Genomic DNA, 17884 nt, shown 5'->3' with positions numbered 1-17884 from the left:
TCATAGGGCACTGAGAACCGAATGAAAAAGACAGAGAGTTATCTCAAGAAAGTAAAATGATCCATCCTTGGGGAACTATGACTATAAAGATAATTGTTATTACTGTTGTGCAGCAAATGAATTGCAATTCAGCTTTGCAAAGATGCTTTTTATAAATGTAAGATAAATTTCATATACACGATATTTAAACTATGCCATTTGTGTCATTTTGCAACTGAATAAACAATAAATACATCAATAAGTGGATAATACTTAGTAAGTAAATAGATAATAAAGTGTGATATCATACAGAAAATTCATGACAGAACTGAGAACACAAGTTTTTTTCATTCTGAGTCATGTGATTTCTTACTAAGTAATTCTCTTCTGTTATGTTCTTACTCATTGAGAGCCACTGATTTATACCAATATATTTTTATCTGGCTTTAAAAAAATTCAGGTCATAAATACAGTCCAGAGCTCACCACATTTCACAAATGCCTCCAGCGTCCCTCCCAATTCACTGCACAAATATTTTTTCTTTGGTCTTCTGTTAGCATCTTCTTTAAAAGTACTCTTAAGAAGTACAGTGTGGCCTGGGTCAGCAACTTTAAGAGTTATGTTTTGGCAGAAACTTGAAATCAAAATGAAGGTAAGAATTGGAGGTTGGAAAATACAATACAAATAGAATTGAGCAGAGAAAACAAAATAAAAAATAATTTTTACTTCAGGTTTCCACTTTCATGACAGTGTAACCTTTCCAACAAATAAAAGGAAATGCCTTTTATCTTCTGGGTAACCTGAAGGGCCACTTGTAATAGTTGCTGAATGTCGCTGAACATGGCTGTTCACTAATCACTGATCACTGTTCACTGATCACACACTGATCTTTCCTATTTGCTTCAGATATTTCAAATGTACCTTTTTATTAAACAGATTGTAGAAACAGCAGTTCCCTACATTTAAAAGAAAGTCATTCATCTGAAATAAAATTGGGTGGCACTGCACGGTCCCGGGGCAAGGACTGGGCCTGGAGCAGCCAGTTAGTAATGTCACCCACTGCTTGAAATAAGGCGGTTTTTAGGAATTTCCAAATAATGCGCCAAAAATGGAAGCCCTTAAGATCATTGTGCAGTGGAAATGGGGTTTTGCTCTTGTATCAGGGGTTAATTATGCTGATACTTTTGGTCTGTGTTTGGCCCCACCACCTGTGAAAGTTTTACTCTTTCCCTGCCAAGTTATGGGAAGACAAGCACTGATAAATGGGAAAGTTGTCCTTGAAGAGAGCTTCTTTTATAAACTCTTTTAATTGGTGTTCTGTGATTGGCTAATTGTCCTCCAAGGTCGCTTGAAGGAGAGATTGAGGAGGAGGAAGATGAAGGACGCCCCCAGACTCATTTGGAAAAGACCCCCCTGAGTACAGTACGCAGGCGCAGGGAAAGCCACGCGCGCGCAGAAGAGATGCACTTACATAACCAAGGAGGTGGGACTGAGGGCCTCTGGCTGGGAGGTGCTGGCCACACCTGGGAGGTTGTGGTTACTCAATTAATTGTATAAAAAGCAAATAGCTCTTTCTTGGAGGAGAGCTAGCTTCACAACAAGGACAATGTTCCCTTTGGGCGGGGGCACCTGCCAGTTTGTGAACTTACTGACTCTCCAAGGATGCAGCTTCTGCTATGGGTAACTATGGGCATTCTAGGTCGGTAAGATAACTTTATGGGCAACAGCTGGGTAACTGGGGAGGTCGTGCTGGGGGCTTATTTCTCTCCTCCTTCCTCCCTTTTGGCTTTGTTTGTTTTGTTGGCCACCTCTTGGTAATAAATATTGGGTTTTGTTAAGCTTTTAACGGTGTCATGGTTTAAGATTCAGTATGTTCGAACCCCTCCCTGATACAGCTCTTTACTCTTGTGATGAGTTGTTAAAAATTGTGTTGTATAATTGAAATTCCCTTTGCCTGTTCCAGTTACGGGAAAAGTATGTACATTGCTAAGAAATATCTGAGCTGCTGAAACGTTTTTTTTGTTGTTGTTGCTGGGAAACATTTTCTCCCACATGGAATATGTCAGTCACACAGGAAATGCAGTAATTTTAATGGTTTTAATTATTTCCACTGAGAAAGTGTTTTGTTTTCTCCTGAAAATCTTGTTGTTGCAAAAATAAACAACAAAATGTCATTAACACTGTGCTTCAACTTCTTGCTGATTTTTGACCACAGCTGGCAAACTGAAAGTAGTTTTACATGCATTCATTAAAACCAAATGTCTGGGTAAAGCTCTCCAAAGTCCATCAACGTTTTCAAATTGTTGCAGGCAAGCAGGAAATGAAACCAGCCTCCGAAGTGCAGATCATTTTGTGTTCACCCAGTGGGCACGAAGAAATGAGCAGTGGACAATCCTGCAATGCTATAAAAGGTCATCTGTTCCCCAGAACAACTGTCACCTGGGCCCATTAACAGGTAGCAAAGATGGGCTTTAATGGACAGTGTACTCACTGTCTGGGGAAAATTTACTTTGAGACCACCATTCCCCTTCAGAGCTGGAGATACTGAAAGCTGAGTAGGTGGAGTGACAGATCTGTTAGAACCCAGGACAACACAAGAGAGGCTGTTTGGAAGAGATGGAGGATTTCTGCCCCAGAATCCTTTTCTGCCTCTGCACACACCAAAATCTCATCATTTGAAATACAGGTAGAGGTAATATTATGCTGGCAGCACTTCAACAGGGACGTGACAATTTCCTTTCTCCACTGTGATGGCCTGGAGGGGCAGGTAGGCACTTGACTGGCAGAGAGAGGTCAGGAAGGAAATAGCTTATTTTCTTCCCACTTAAATGATGTTTTCTCCTGATTGCTATGAGGAGGGAGTGGATGCCCTTTGGGCACCAGCTCTCTGGCCTCTCACACCATCTGGTGTAGCTCCTGGAGGCAGGCTGTTCCTGGGTGGGCAGTAGCTGCCTTGTTATCCAACATGGATCTGTTGGGTGTGTGCCTGTGGGACCCCTGGGGACCTCCTTAGGTAAGAAAGTCTCAGTCAGGCTGTAGCCTCAGAGGGGATTTGTGACATACATCCTCCAAAAGCACTTGGTGGGGATTGCAGCCTGGTGCTATTCAGGGGCAGGCATTTGGTCTTCCGGCATTGGAGTTTTTATTTGCTTTTCTTAAAAGCCCAAGGTACATATCACCTCTGGGCAAAGCTGATTTTGTGACATCTTTCGTAGAAGCAAACCATCTCCTGTAGTTTTCTGTTTAGTTTACCAGCATTTTTATGAATGACTTCCCTGAGAAGCTGAGAACTGCAGCTGGGAGGGGGGGGCTGCTGCCTCCCTCCACACCACTGGTAGAGGCAGACACAGCCTTGCGAGAAGGCAACTGCCATCTGTTCCCAAGATCCTTGTCATCCCAGCGAGGCTGCTTAGCTGACTTACTTCTGTGCAACAAAAGACCTTAGTATCAGGACTTGGACCTCTCTGAAGACTACAGAAGTCCTGGTGCACTCATTTGCCTTCTCCATGGCATGGACTGCCAGCCTATGAGGGACTTCACTCTGCAGACACCCTCCTCCCTCCCTTCTCATTCAGATTCAGACTCTGTGCTGCTCAGTTTGGCTTAAGCCTTTCTGCTTCAGACTAGTCACTGAAGCATTAGCTGTTTAAATTCACAGTGATAAATAGGCGCTGGCAAAGCCCAAGGGCCTGTCAGTGGTACAGCATGTGCTGTGCTGGGGACTGACAGTGCCCTGAAGAGCCACTGCACCGCCTCTAAGCTGGAATGCCTCCTAGGAACAAATGTCTGAGATTCTAGGGTCACAGCAAACAGGGTGCACACAATGCTTTAGCCTTTCAGTACAACTTCTAACTTCAGCAGGTCTTGTCAAACAAGAGTGAACAAAGCACAGTTTTGTAGTTAGCTCTCATAAAGTTTAGCTCAGAGCAGGAGTAAAGCCACTTTCCTTATCAAAGTCTCAGTCTTTTCTTTATCAGATCCTGCTTCCTCATAGATAATCGATGCCATGGAGCAAGTGGGATTTGGAGGGAGCTTCTTGGAGAAAGAGCAGAGGTGCTACTGCTCTGCATAGTAACTGCAGCTGGCCAGATGTTTGTGGCCAGATGGGCTTAAACCTACTGCATGGACTGTGCAGACGGCACAGGCTACTCTCAGATGTGGCACGCCTGCTTTCAGAGACTTCCCACATCATTCCATCCCTCCAGCTTCATTTCCAAGTGACTGGCAGATCCAATTGATGTTTGATGTCTGTAGGTTGCTGGGAGTTCAACAGGAGAGACTTTTGGGCAGCTGGCTGGGCCAGAGGCCACCTGGTTCCCTGTGGATGTGGCTCCTGCCTGGGCTGTGCTGCTCTGGAAAAGAGGAAACTAGGGAGCAACTCACAACTGTCTCAGCAACAGCTTGTGTTGTGTCTCCCCTCTTAACTGAGCAAGGGAAGGAAACTAACAGCTTCTTCTTGATGACAAGACAGATTTATCTCAATTACTCATATCACAGATAATCACAGAATATTCTGAATTGGATGGGCCCATATGGGGATCAAACCCACAGCCTTGGCATTATTAGCACTGTGCTCTAACCAACTGAGCTAATTTCAGGGTCATATATATATGTTCTTCATGTTTGAGTACTGCATAGATTGATTTCATGCACAAGGGCATCTTGAAACACTATTACAAAAGGCAGTTATGCAGAAGTTGGTAAATCCCAGAAACAGGCAGTATTCGTGCTTTTGTTACTCAGTTTTTTGTGCATATGCACAATAGGTTGTTTAATATCCGTACTGCATACAGTTTTCTTCACACACAGGTTTTTTAGTTCACAAACTGAACAGTTTTATTCAGTACACAGAGCAGATCATCATCATGGCTAAGCTTCACGAATGAAGATTTGGGAAGGGCTCTACTCACGTTTGTTGCAAGCGCGTTGGTGGCTAAAAAGGCCAATACGAGACAGATGTGTCCAGTTGCAAAAGGCACAGCAGAAAGACTCCTTAGGTGGTATATTCTGCAAGGCATGATTCTTTCTGCGTTGTCTTTTCTCCTCAAGGGTAATCCTGCGTGCTTTCTCAAAGGCATCAGCAGCGTTACAGATGGTGTGTCTCCAGGCCTCCCGACTGGAGGCCAGAGTAGACCAGTTATGGTGATCAATATGGCCAAGGCTGAGATGTTGTTTCAGGGAGTCCTTGTATCTTCTCTTTGGGGCTCCTCTCTTGCGGCAGCCAGTGGCAAGTTCACCATAAAGCAAGATCTTAGGGAGGCGGTGGTCCTTCATCCTGGAGACGTGCCCTGCCCAGCGCAGCTGTGTTCTCAGTGACATGGCCTCAATACTTGTGACTGCTGCTTGTTCTAGAACAGATGTATTGGTCACATAATCTGACCAGTAGATGTTTAGGATTGTATGGAGACAGCGTTGATGGAAGCGTTCTAGGAGACGCAGGTGGTGGCGGTAGATGACCCATGATTCAGATCCATATAAGAGAGTAGACAGCACTATGGCTCTGTAAACACTGATCTTTGTACTTTTCTTCAGGTGTTTATTTCGCCAAACTCTTTTATGAAGCTTTCCAAAAGCTCTATATGCCTTTGCTAACCTGTTGTCTATCTCTCCGTCAATCTTACCATCCGAGGAGATGAGGCTGCCTAGGTAATTAAACTGCTGGACTGATTTGAGCTCTGATTGGCCAATGGTGATATGAGGATGAAGGAAGACTTCCTGAGGTTCTGGTTGATAGAGAACTTCTGTCTTCTTTAAGCTGACTTCCAGCCCAAAGAGCTCAGCAGCCTCTGCAAAGCAGGATGTTAAACGCTGCAGAGCTGCTTCTGTGTGTGCAACAAGGGCGGCATCATCAGCATAGAGCAGCTCCTGGACAAGATGGTTTAAGGTCTTGGTGTGGGCCTTCAGTCGCCTTAGGTTGAATAGACTTCCATCAGTACGGTATCGGATGTAGATACTGTCCTGATCCTCGAGATCTGCCGTGGCCCTTTGGAGCATCATGCTGAAGAAGATTGTGAATAGGGTTGGTGCGAGAACGCAGCCTTGTTTCACACCATTAGTTATTAGAAAGGGCTCAGAAAGTGCATTGCCATATCTGACTTGGCCACACTTATCCTCATGGAGTGAGATGATCATTTTAAGGACAACCTAAACAGAGCAGATTATTAGCTAATAAGCTAATAATTTGGAGGTCTGTGGTACATCTGAGCTCAAACTGCAAAACCACAGCTATTGCTGCTGCCCTTATAACCTACAGCGCTAGTGAGTATTTTAATATTGTTTGTTTTTTGCCAGCCTAACCTCGGAAATGGAAATACTCTGTCATGGAAATATGGTTAACAATCTCCCTATAAAATGCTACATGGTACTGTAATATATAAAAATCTCGTAAGCCTGAATTAATCCAGCTTTACAACTTGCCAGTAAGATGAATGGGTAGCACTAACTCTGCATTTGGGTCGAGGAACTAAGATGTGTCATTTTAAAACTCAAAACATCCTTTATATTTGGATGCCCAGTCTGAGAAACCTAGGCACTGTCCTTACAATTTAGCATTATGCAAGTCTTAAAACATAGAAAGGCAGTTACCATTGACTTTGTTTGCACTTGGGAATCTGGAACACAGATGAAAATAAAGCTTTAGCATTTCAGATCATGCAAAGAGTAAAAATAAGTCTGACAGCGTCCTCTGTAGGCCATCTAGTCCATCTTCCTGCCCTAACAAAAGGTCAGGTATATCAGTCTTCCCTGGGTATCCATCCCTATTGCTAAATTGTTCCTGTCTAACTTGTTCTTAAAAAATGCCTAAAACCAGAGATTTCACTGTCTTCTGAGGCAGGTGTCTTCCAGTGCCTAATTATGCTCATTGTTAGATTGGTGTCTAGCTTAAATCCTCTGTACAAGCGCTAGTCCATCTCTCCTTTCTTTGTCCCCAGGGTACGTGAAGAACTGTATATTCCTCTGCTCTTTGAGGACGTTGGATATCTCCTGCTCAACCCCAGAACCCTCACTGGCTCACACCTCTCTTTGGGGAATGCTGCCCCTAATATGGAGCATGAAACACCAGTGGAGGCCTCAGGGGTGCTGAGTAAGGCAGAAAAATTTCTTCATTACTCATTCGTGTTACTTTTTCTGCTTATATGTTGCAAATGCTATCCTCACATTTCTTCAGAACAGTACCAACATTACTGCTCATGAATAGTGTAGGGTATTCTACAACCTCAATTACTTTTCTGCAGAACTATTAGCCAACCCACCATGTCTCACTTCATAATTCTGTAATAAATTACTCTTACTTAAATGTGTAATTTTGTGATCTTACTAACTGAATTATTTCTCACACTTTTTCAACTCTGTATACTAGTCTGTTAGTTTTCTGCCCTCCCATGTGCCTGCAGCTCCCATCCCAGCTGGGTGTTGTTTGTGGTCTCCCACAAAAAGTTAACACACACATCTACTAATGACATGAGTGATGGAAGAGAAAGCAAAAAAGAGAAGCAGACACAGGACAGACCACTGTGGAAGTGATAACAGATTTGCCTCCAACTTACAATAATTTGTTAATAATTCTTAATATTTATTAAGAATTAAAAACAAATTATTGTAGTGTTCCTACTGCAATTCTTTTCCGTGCATTTAAGAAACAAGGCATCTACAAATGAACTGCCATGGAAAGTCTGGTGTAAGTGACTCCCCTAGCATCAGGTGCCAAATTGGTTTCACAGACAGGGACTGGAGCTCAACTTTCATCTACCTCCACAATGGGATAATTTTTTTCACCATGTTCAGTTCAAAACTCCCTGAGGTGGCTGGATGGGGGCAGCTCTCTCCTCCTAAGGAGAGTGAAAGGCAAGATGCAGCCTCAGGCACCAGGAGCTGGGAAGGAAGGATATAAGATGCTCATTGAGGATAGCACCTTCAGAAACTTCAGCTTTTAAGCTACAGCATGCCTGTACATGTCCTAACTCCTGATTTAACCAAACCTAGGCAGTTTTTTTTTCAGGAAGAGGAAAGCATTCTTGGCAAAAAGATTACCCTTCCTAAGTTTCAAGCTTACTGGGTGTCATTGAGGATCTATCTTCGAGATTCCAACTGCCTTCACATTCTTCACCATCTGGTAACAGGAAGAACAACAGGAGACCCGAGGTGGGATTCATAAGAGGCATGGAGGGAATTACCCATTACAGGCTCTTCGCCTTTGCTCAGCAATGTCACATACCTCCTTTATGTTAATGACTATATCATAATCCTTGCATTACATAAATCCATCAGAACTCTGAGCTCACAGTTTTGTATTGTTGCTTTGGGCTTCTTGAGCACAGACAGGCAAAATAAGCTTCTGTTTTATAGGTTTCAGATTAATACAGTTTGGAGGGGAGGAAATTCCCTGCTTTTAATAGGGTTTATTTTCACAGAATCACAGAATATGCTTGGAAGGGACCCACAAGGATCATCGAGTGCAGCTCCTGGCCCTGCACAAGACCATCCCTAAGAGTCACACCATGTGCCTGAGAGTATTGAACAAATGCTTCTTGAACTCTGTCAGGCTTGGTGCTGTGACCTCTTCTCAGGGAAGCCTGTTCCAGTGCCCAACCACACACTGGGTGAAGAACCTTGAGAAAAATGTCTTTATTCCACTAGAGGTCACCAGCACTGTATTTTTCAAAGAAGGCTGTTGTAAAGAGCAGAATAATTTCAGCTCAAGAAGTTCACTCGAGACTTAACTATATGATGTATTTGGCCAGCTAATCATTCTGGAATAACTGTACCAATTTGAGAACCATCTCACTCAGATTTCTGCTTTGGTAGCTGAGCATTTTTCTGGAAAATAACCCCAACCAACCAACTAAAAAAACTCCAACACTTTAATTCTGTACTAGTGTGTTCACACTATACAGGATAGCTTAGAAAAATTAGATCATACCAAAATAAGTACACTGAGCAGTTATTTTGAAGTGCTGAGGGCACACTTAAAAAGCAAAATATTAAGGATTTGAATTAGATTCTGTGCTCCTCCCTTCCTGTGGCCAACTCAGTAACTGAGGATCAGAGAAGATGTTTTATGGCAAGATACATTAACCGAGGCTTGAGACTAGCCCTATGGCTACTCCAAAGTTTGTAACACTTGGCAGTAGACTGGCAGATACCCTGGCCTGTGGCACTTTTGCTGCCTCCTCACTGCAGCCATATGGGGTTCTAGTCTGGGGTCACAGCAACAATTTAACTCATAAGAGACATACTTGGTTAGGCACTGCTTTTGCTGCAGTGCTGTGCCCTCAGCTACCCTGCCTCTTCCCTGCGGCTTGGACTGAGCTCAGTAAGTGGTTGTCACATCTCCATTTTGAGTGGCATCACAGGTGGCTAATATCAAATAATTTGTCGTGATACACTATACAACATATAGATCATCAGAGCCAGGGTGGCAGCAGCATTTGTTAAATTGGTTCTCTGTCTTTCACACATCTAGCAACAGGAGTATCCCAAAGGGAGTACCAAAACTGCCTTTCTGCTGCAGCAATTTGAGGCTTCTCACAGCTCCCCTTGTTTCCCTACAGCAATGTTGCATCCCACTTTTCTTCCCACTGAGCTGCACCGTGCAGTTCTCTCTGTGTCGTTGCAGCCGTGTCAGCTGGAAGCCTTACTTAACCAGTTATCCTAAGGCCTTAACATGGCCTCGCCTTGACACTCCATCCTATGAAAAGGATCAGGTCCTAGAGCAGAGCTACAGCCTATCTATATTGGTCTGGTTTGTATTTTTCCATGAATAATGCAATTAAAGGCCTCAGTATGCTTTTCCAGAGGGGAGTAGGACCATCACACATCCTGCTGCTCCAGGAGATAAGGGCACACAATAGCCCAGTTCGTGCTGCACAGCCCATAGCACACCAACAGGAACTTCACCTTTGCTGACAGACCAGATCAGGGGTCAGGCAATGGGAAACAAAAAGAATCTCTTCCTAGAAACTCATGCATTGCTCATGAATCAACAGATATCAGCAGCAAATACAGTTGCCAAACATTGTGCAGCTCCATGAGCGATGGCTTATATAAACCAGTTAATGAGTTCATATGCACCTTGCAGATATTTTCCCCTTCTATATTCTGCCCTCAACTCTTTGCAAAGCCTTACCCCGGTTATCTCCTTGTTCTTCTGCACACTTTTGGGTCTACTCACATTCCTAACCTCCGCCCTCTATGAGCATCGCCTTGTCTATGCTCCACCAAAGGAGGTAAGGAGACAGGGGGCCATTCTCCTGCATGAAACTCAGAGCTACCGCAGTCCCCATCAGCAATGGAGCAGTTCAGCTTCTCTCTGTGAGAGAGCAAGAGGTGTTAGGCAGGGAGCTATTCATAATAGGGCACTGAATGTGTTGGCTGTATTGTCTCTGGGCAATCTGAGTACTTGCCAAAATTTTACTCCTTGCAACACCCATCTGTGGGGGGAACATGGCAGAGAGATAGAGAAGGTAGCTACAACATCCTAATGTTGCTGGCAGCAAGTAGTGGTTTAGAGGTATCAGAAACAGCAAAATCCCCAGCTGCTTAGCTCGGCCATTCATGTTTGGGATGGCTGGAGCAGGAACTGAAGCAGGCTCTTTCCAGTGCTCCACTATGCATCTCAATTTTGGAAGGAAGAGCTAAGCCTCTGTATACATGAACAATTTTATTCCTTATGACACCTGACAAGCATTAGTTGCCTTTAATCCATGGTAGATACTGCCTCTTGGCAGCACTATCACTGCAAAAAAAAAAAATCTTTGTGATTTAGGAACAATACAATGCCTCTCTGGATCTTCTGTCCTTGCTATAACTTTTGCCCTTTCTTGTTCAGGGTCAAAAAAACCAATGTGCATAGCTTAAGTTAGACTCCTGGATGGAATAAAATTGACCTTTCACTAAATCATGGATGTTCACCCCCTTGGTAATTGCTTTGGCACTCCTCTAGCTCACTTATAAATCACAAGTGGCATGGACAGGGTGAACAGTGATTAATCATTCACTGTCCTCTTAATACAATAATTCTAGATCATCAAGGGGAAGAGAGATAGAAGTGAGGTCTGGGATAAGAGTTCATGGTCACAGTCAAGCACCACTGCTGTCCTGCCACATTAGGAACTGACAGGCAAGATATGACCTGTGGTGTACAACCTGACACTTTTCTTTCGTATCAAGGAAGGTGGGAAATCTGTTGCCACAAGAAGGTGTGATGAACAGGACAGGGAAATGCACATGGTTGAAACTTAATCTGGTGATCTTGAATACAAGCAGTAGTGAAGAACATTTTCTGTGGTTTCTGCACAGGCTCACTGCTGAAGTGAGCATTGTATGTCCCCTGTGGATCTGCTGAGCCCAGGCTGAAAGCCCGGTTGTCACATCTTGCTCACTGTTGCTGTCAGAGTTGAGTAGGATAAACATCGATCAAGCTAACCATGTTCCTGCAGCAGAATTGAGTGCAGATTTTCAGATGCAGCTAAGAAGCACAAAGAAGTATTTGACTTGTCAAGCACCCTGCTAGCAGCCCCCACCCAGGGCTAGGGGTGTTCACATGATCTCCTTTGGAAGAGCAGCCTACAGGTACCTTAAATTTAGTTCAAGACTGCCTGTGTCTTCATGCAGGCACGCTCTGGTTACAGGGCATACAACCTCCCAGAGGCAGGTTCGAGCTTCAGTTTAGGAAGCAGGATTTCTTACTTCTGAGATGCAATACCATGCCTCCTAAGCATGGCAAACTGGTGCTTTTGTCATGTGATTTTGGGCTAACCCAAATGAGAAAAGCTTCTTATATCACTTACCTGGGCGGTAGAAAACCTGTCCTATTGTGCTCTTGATGCTATTGAGGTAAAAAGGATTACAATAGAAGTAGTATACGTAGAGTGAGAAAATATTAGGGTATACCTCTGCTGATTTCAAGATGCACCAGCTATAAGTGTTTGGGTTTGTGCACCTACAAATTTTCTTTTGTTATATTTGGAGTGTAAATTAAAATGCCATACAAGTCATTAAGGAGATGTCATTAATAAGCTTATTTGTGGGAACCAGTACAGAATATTTAAATAAATGCAATTCAAATGCTTTTCTGATGAAGAGTTTATAACATGAAAGTTCTATAATCCTAGCTCTGGAATATATATTGGCAAGCTGACACTAAATTCAAAGGAGGGAACGGGATTAGGTTTTTCATTTGATGTAATCAGCTAGATTCTGAATTGACTTTTCATTTTAGGAATGGTGGTTTTTCAGCTGCCTTTTCAGGGTGCAAATTTAAATAATAAATTAAAAAAAAAAAAAAGGCACCTTTATAGAGAACTAAGCTTCCTGGAAATACCACAATTGAACTCACAAGCTTCTTAACATCCTTTTTATATCCTGATGGTGTAATCAGTATATTTTCGTCTTCAGCCAGCAAGTAATTTGGCATTAGTGCCTCACCTTATTTAGGGCTGTTGAAAAAGACTCCCAATTTATGTGGCAGTTTGAGCCACATTGGAAATCCAAAATCTAATTTCCAGACTTCCCCACCCCTTCCCACAATTTATCCTAACACCGAAGAGAAAACTTTCAGGCCAGAGGCTTCTATAGGGGAAGGGGAAGTATTTACATTTATTTACACAAATAAATATACTGTACAAACTAAAAGTAAATATATATATATATATATATATATATAACACTTCTATCAGTCCCTTTGAAGCTTCTCCTTTTAACTTTAGTCCAGGAAAAGCCTTCCAAGGCTGATAGGTAACCAGTCTCTCTCTTGTGGGAGTGTTCGGGGACCCGAATGCTCCCCCCTCACCAAGCTCCAGCTGTTTGTGGAAGTCGTCCCTTCCTCACGAAGTCCAAGAAGGTAGCTCTGAGTCCTTTCTCCTTGGTCTTGTGTCATTTTTGCTGTTTGATCTCCCTCTCATACCTCGGTTCGCTGCTGCTGTAGTGTAGCTTATCACAGTAGGCGTTTGGAATCTTCATTCCTCCAAGTCAGTTTTCGGCTGCCCCTGGTCAAACCTCCGTAGGGCAACTCCCGAGCCCTTTGGCCCATCTCCAATGTCGCCTGGGATTCTTTTCCCTAGTGCTGAGTTGCTTCATTATCAGCCCGTCCACTCGGCTCTGCTTCAATGCTGAGCCTTGCACCACTCCCGCTAAACAGTGAAATCGAAAAACAGCCCCTTCTGCAGCCTGGCTGCGAAGGGGGAGAAGAAGAAGAGGGCCTAGCAGCAAGGCCTGCCTCTCTCTCTCTCTCGCTTACCAGTTGTTTGTGAGTCGTCCCTCACAAACACACACTCACTCCAATGCTGTCTCTAACTCTGGCTTAGGCAGAGTTGGGGGGCCGCAGGGCTCCCCTCCCACCCTGGAGGGGGAAGAAGGAGCCCGGCCACCCCCTGGCCTTCTCCACCTACACGCAGCAGCCACCAACAGAGAGATATGCCAGCAGCTTCCGGAGCTGTGTATGTATGATTTTGAGCAGAAGCGAACAAGAAGAGTGGTGACTGGCTCTCCAGGGAACACTGCCCTGGCACCCAACCACCTCTGAGCCCCCGACTCCCAGGGGGGCCAGTCTTAACCCATGACAGGCGAACATAAGAAGAGAATCTAAATCTGTAAAGACGGACAGTCTAAACTTAGGAAAGGTAACAGTAAGCATTGTACTTAGAGCTAAAAAGAAAAATGGATAACATCATGGGAACAAAACACTATCTGGCTATACAGTTCTTTAGCAGGAGTCACTACTTTGTGCTAATAATCATGATGGTCAAATTTTGCTTTCAGTTTTAACTATGAAAACCCAAAGGACCCTTTGGCCTTACTGTAATTTATGTTGACATAAATAACAACAGATTTTTCACATTTTTTTATTATTTAAAATTTTACCTTTTTTGAAAACTGGCCAGTTTAAAAAGGACTTGAACAATGTTTGCAGTGTTTCAGATAGAAATAAATTTCTACTTGGATATAGAGCCTCCAAGACTAATGTAGAACCTAATTATTCTGCAACAAGTGTTTTGTGAGTCTATGAATTAAAAATCTCAGTTAGGATAAAAGCTTTTCTGGAAATGAAATTGGAAATAGATTCAGGGAATGCTGAGATGCGCAAGGCCTTACATTTTAGATCTTAGCAGGTTGTTAGAGATGTATACAACTTAAAAACTTTTGGGTCAGATTGTAGAGGCTTGCTATGCCATGATCAGAGAATCTGAATCAAAAGACTGAAAAAGAAAGCTGTCAAAGGAACACTTCAGTGCTTTCTATAGGAGATTAAGTAACCATCTATAGAGGGAAAAGAGATGAGAGATTTCTTGGTTGCAGAGAAAATACCCTTGTCTGAATCTGACAAGGACACAGAGATGGGGGTATGACAAAGGGCAGACAAATAGAGGGGGTCACAGGCAACTGGGGTAATGGGCTTTTAGCTGCTGTCTTTATGAAACCAAATTACAATTATAATTTGCTACTCAGTGATGTATAAATAGAGAGGTATAATGGATCCTACTTTTAATATGTGGTTACATGGATAGCTGATGGATCTTAAACTAAAAGCAATGTGTACCTTCTCTCCACGTGTAATGGGTTTGAGTACTGCATGTGCCTGTATGATTAACACAGTATACCTAAGTGTCATCCATCAGTGATGAGGACTGTGCCTGGAGTACAAGAGCACTGAAAACTGAGTTCTTGAATTCTCATCCAAGGAAGGGTATTGATTTCTGTTTTTAAACAGTCTCTTCAAAGAGGCAATTCTGGAACTGATGCAGCACATCTTTTTTTAATTTTTTTTTAACTTGAAGAAGACTTACAGGATGACATGATAACATAAAGATGTATTTGCTGCAACAGATGAAAGAGCTTAGCTGAAATGAAACCATTGAAGAGAGGCCACTTGGCTAAACACGGAAAAAATAGTCACTGCTTGGTACATGTATATCCATAAAATGCTACAGTATAGATGCAAGGAAGTTCTTTGCAATTCCTTACACTTGGTAGAAATTTGTGATTTGTCTAATTTAGAACTGTCATATAAATTTCTCCCTAACAGAAAATGGTAAGGATATATTGTCAAAAATTATTTTCACTATAAAAACTTGCTTGTAATTTTCAAGCAGTTGTGGGACTAATTTTTTTTAATTGCGCAGGAAGCTTAGACTAGTTTCAGTAGGGTTAACCTTGTTGTGCCAGAACCAAACTGACAGAAAGAAACCTGAAAATCAAGCTTGCTCTGTTTTTTCTTACTTCACAATCAGTCATGTTTCCAAAATAATTTTAGCAAATTATATTTATCAAACTTATCAAGTAAATATGTGAACTGCATTCAGACATTTAAGATGAGCACTCTTGCACTTCTGAAATGACTGGAGACCTGACTACAAAATGGGAATAACTAAAACTGAGATGCATGTACATATTTAAGAGAAGATTATCTGGATTCAGTTTATGCTTACCTGGAATGTGACACTGCTTCTCTCAGAGCCTTCATATGACCGCTATAGTTGAAACATAGGAGCAGTTTCAAAATGTTGCAAAGTCCACAAAAATTGCAATTGCATGCTGGAACTTGGCTATTGTGGGCCATAGCCTTGGGCCCTGATACATGGGGTTCTACACAGGCAAAACAACAACAAAGGTCCTGTTGGCAACAGCTGAGAATGCACCTGCAGGCTCAAGTCACCACCTATAACCTCCAGTTGCAATAACATGATTCGAAGGGATTGATTTTCCATAGCCCATCTGGGTGACCATCAATGGCTGTTACGCATACGTGAGAGTGCTGAGCCAAATTAAAGTTTCACTTTTGCCAAAATGGATGAGGTTCTGCTCCCCTTTACGTCTTTTCAATTCCACCTCTGTGCTGGACCCTTATTCTGTGCCAGTCCCAAGGCAGAACAGAAAGGAGGGGGGTTATAGGACCCTTCTGTTTTGGTTAAATGAAGAGCTATTTTGGCTCAGTGGTCTGTGGAAACACATTGACACTGTTGGTCTAACCCAGCTGTGGAGTAAAACAGCACTTAGGTAGCTTGACCCTGTAAGTTTTAGTTTGCAACCTCTGGCAGGGACAGAAGCACCTCAGCTGATGAACTCCTTAAGGCAAGGGAGGGAATACACAAGTGCTCTTACAGCCTTTGTTACCGGGCTGTTCCAATCAAGGTGACATGGAAACCAACATACATTGTAATTCTGGCCTGTCCACTGCAACAGAAGTTGCATAATTGGAATGGAGTGAAAGAAAACGGTAGATACATAACTCTTTACTATGAGGGTGGTAAGGCACTGGAATAGATTGCCCAAAGAAGCTGTAGATGCTCCAGACCCTGGAAGTGGTCAAGGTCAGGTTGGATGGGGCTTTAAGCAACCTAGTCCAGTGGAAGACATCCCTGCTCATGGTAGCAGGGCTGTGACTAGATGATCTTTAAGATGCTTTCCAACCCAAGCCATTATTCTATGATTATATGAAAAATACTCATCTGAACGTATCAGTACACACAATGGTAGAGCAGGCACTCACCAGCATTAACTTTTATTCCTATAAATAGTCCTCATGGAGTGAATATGTTGTGGGCTTTGTGTGTTGTAAGGCTGTAAAACCTGGCACAGTGTGACTAACTACAGTATTTTAGCATGAACAGTTGGTGAATTATTTTTGACCCAGATGGTAACAGGCCCTCATCAAATGTTTGGTTTGATATATGTCAGCTGAATGGCTCCACTAATGATGCTCTTGTGTTATACGAAAAAATGGTTTAGAGGTTTACATGATTTAGTATAACTCTCTGTTGATTTTGACACTGTTTCACACAAGAACTACTCTTCTGGAAATGATTTTCTAATGGAGTGTCCCAGTATCTTATCTATTTGCAGCTCTTTGCCATTACCTGTCAGGATATTTTGCATGATGGCAATATGCCAAGAGATGCAATGTCATGTTAATAATTGTTAGTATATCATGCATATTTCAGGGAAGATAACCATAGTGATAAGTGTTTTAGAAATAATAAAACAATTGGAGGCTTTTTTTGCTTTTCATATTTCTTCTCCAGAAATTTTCATTTTATAGACTGCTTGTTATTCTTCTTGTCTCCTTGTTGTCAGTTGCTGAAATACTTCTTTTTAGTGACCACGAAATAAGGAGCAGTATATCACTAGTCATCTGTGAACTATAATTTAAAAAGCCATGTTTTGGAAGTATGCTAGTCATCATATCTGTTAAGCCTTCTACTGGCTTGCAGTGATGTTTTAAACAAATACAGTTTTTCTCTGCTAAATGTTTTTAATTGCTTGCAGGGCTTATCAGCATCTGCAGAGGTAAAATACTTCAACTCCCTAGTGAGCTGCATGATTTCCAGTTAGTTCTACATCTTTTGATATCAATCCCATGTGCCTGTGATGTGATCTGCTAAGTACACATTGACGGTGAGCAAAATATGCACATGCTGAATGATCATCTGAGGGGCAGGATAAATCTGTTTTAAGCAACTGCATTTACAGGTCAGTGAAAACTCCATATATAGGCAATGGAAATAAACCATCCCCTCCAGAGTGTCCAACATCTCTGTTTAAGACAAGTGAGATCACCTGCTCCTTCTGGGTACCTGGAAAATTGCTGTAAAGAGAGACTAGGTGGCATGCTCAGGTCTGACCCAGGCTGATCAAGTGATATAATTTCTTTAAGTTAGCCATACACTGTTAACTGAAGTGTGGCTCAAGGTATCTCAGTGAAATGATATTCCATATTCAGTGATGAATAAAATAATAATAATTGGATAATCTCTTGTTAAGCAGGAATGGTTCTTAGAAGGTTTAGTCCAAGTCTGCAAGTTCGTCACTAAAATACATCAGTAAAATATAACCTTAGTACCAATGCAATGTCTGAAATTGCATGTACCTGCACCATCAACTTCTCTTTCTTGAGCTTAAGGATGGCATC

This window comes from Pipra filicauda, unplaced genomic scaffold (assembly GCF_003945595.2).
Source record: "Pipra filicauda isolate LSUMZ 115617 unplaced genomic scaffold, ASM394559v2 scaffold23_size5868930_pilon, whole genome shotgun sequence".
NCBI classification, from domain to species: Eukaryota; Metazoa; Chordata; class Aves; order Passeriformes; family Pipridae; genus Pipra; species Pipra filicauda.
Note: the sequence above shows the minus strand (reverse complement) of the source record.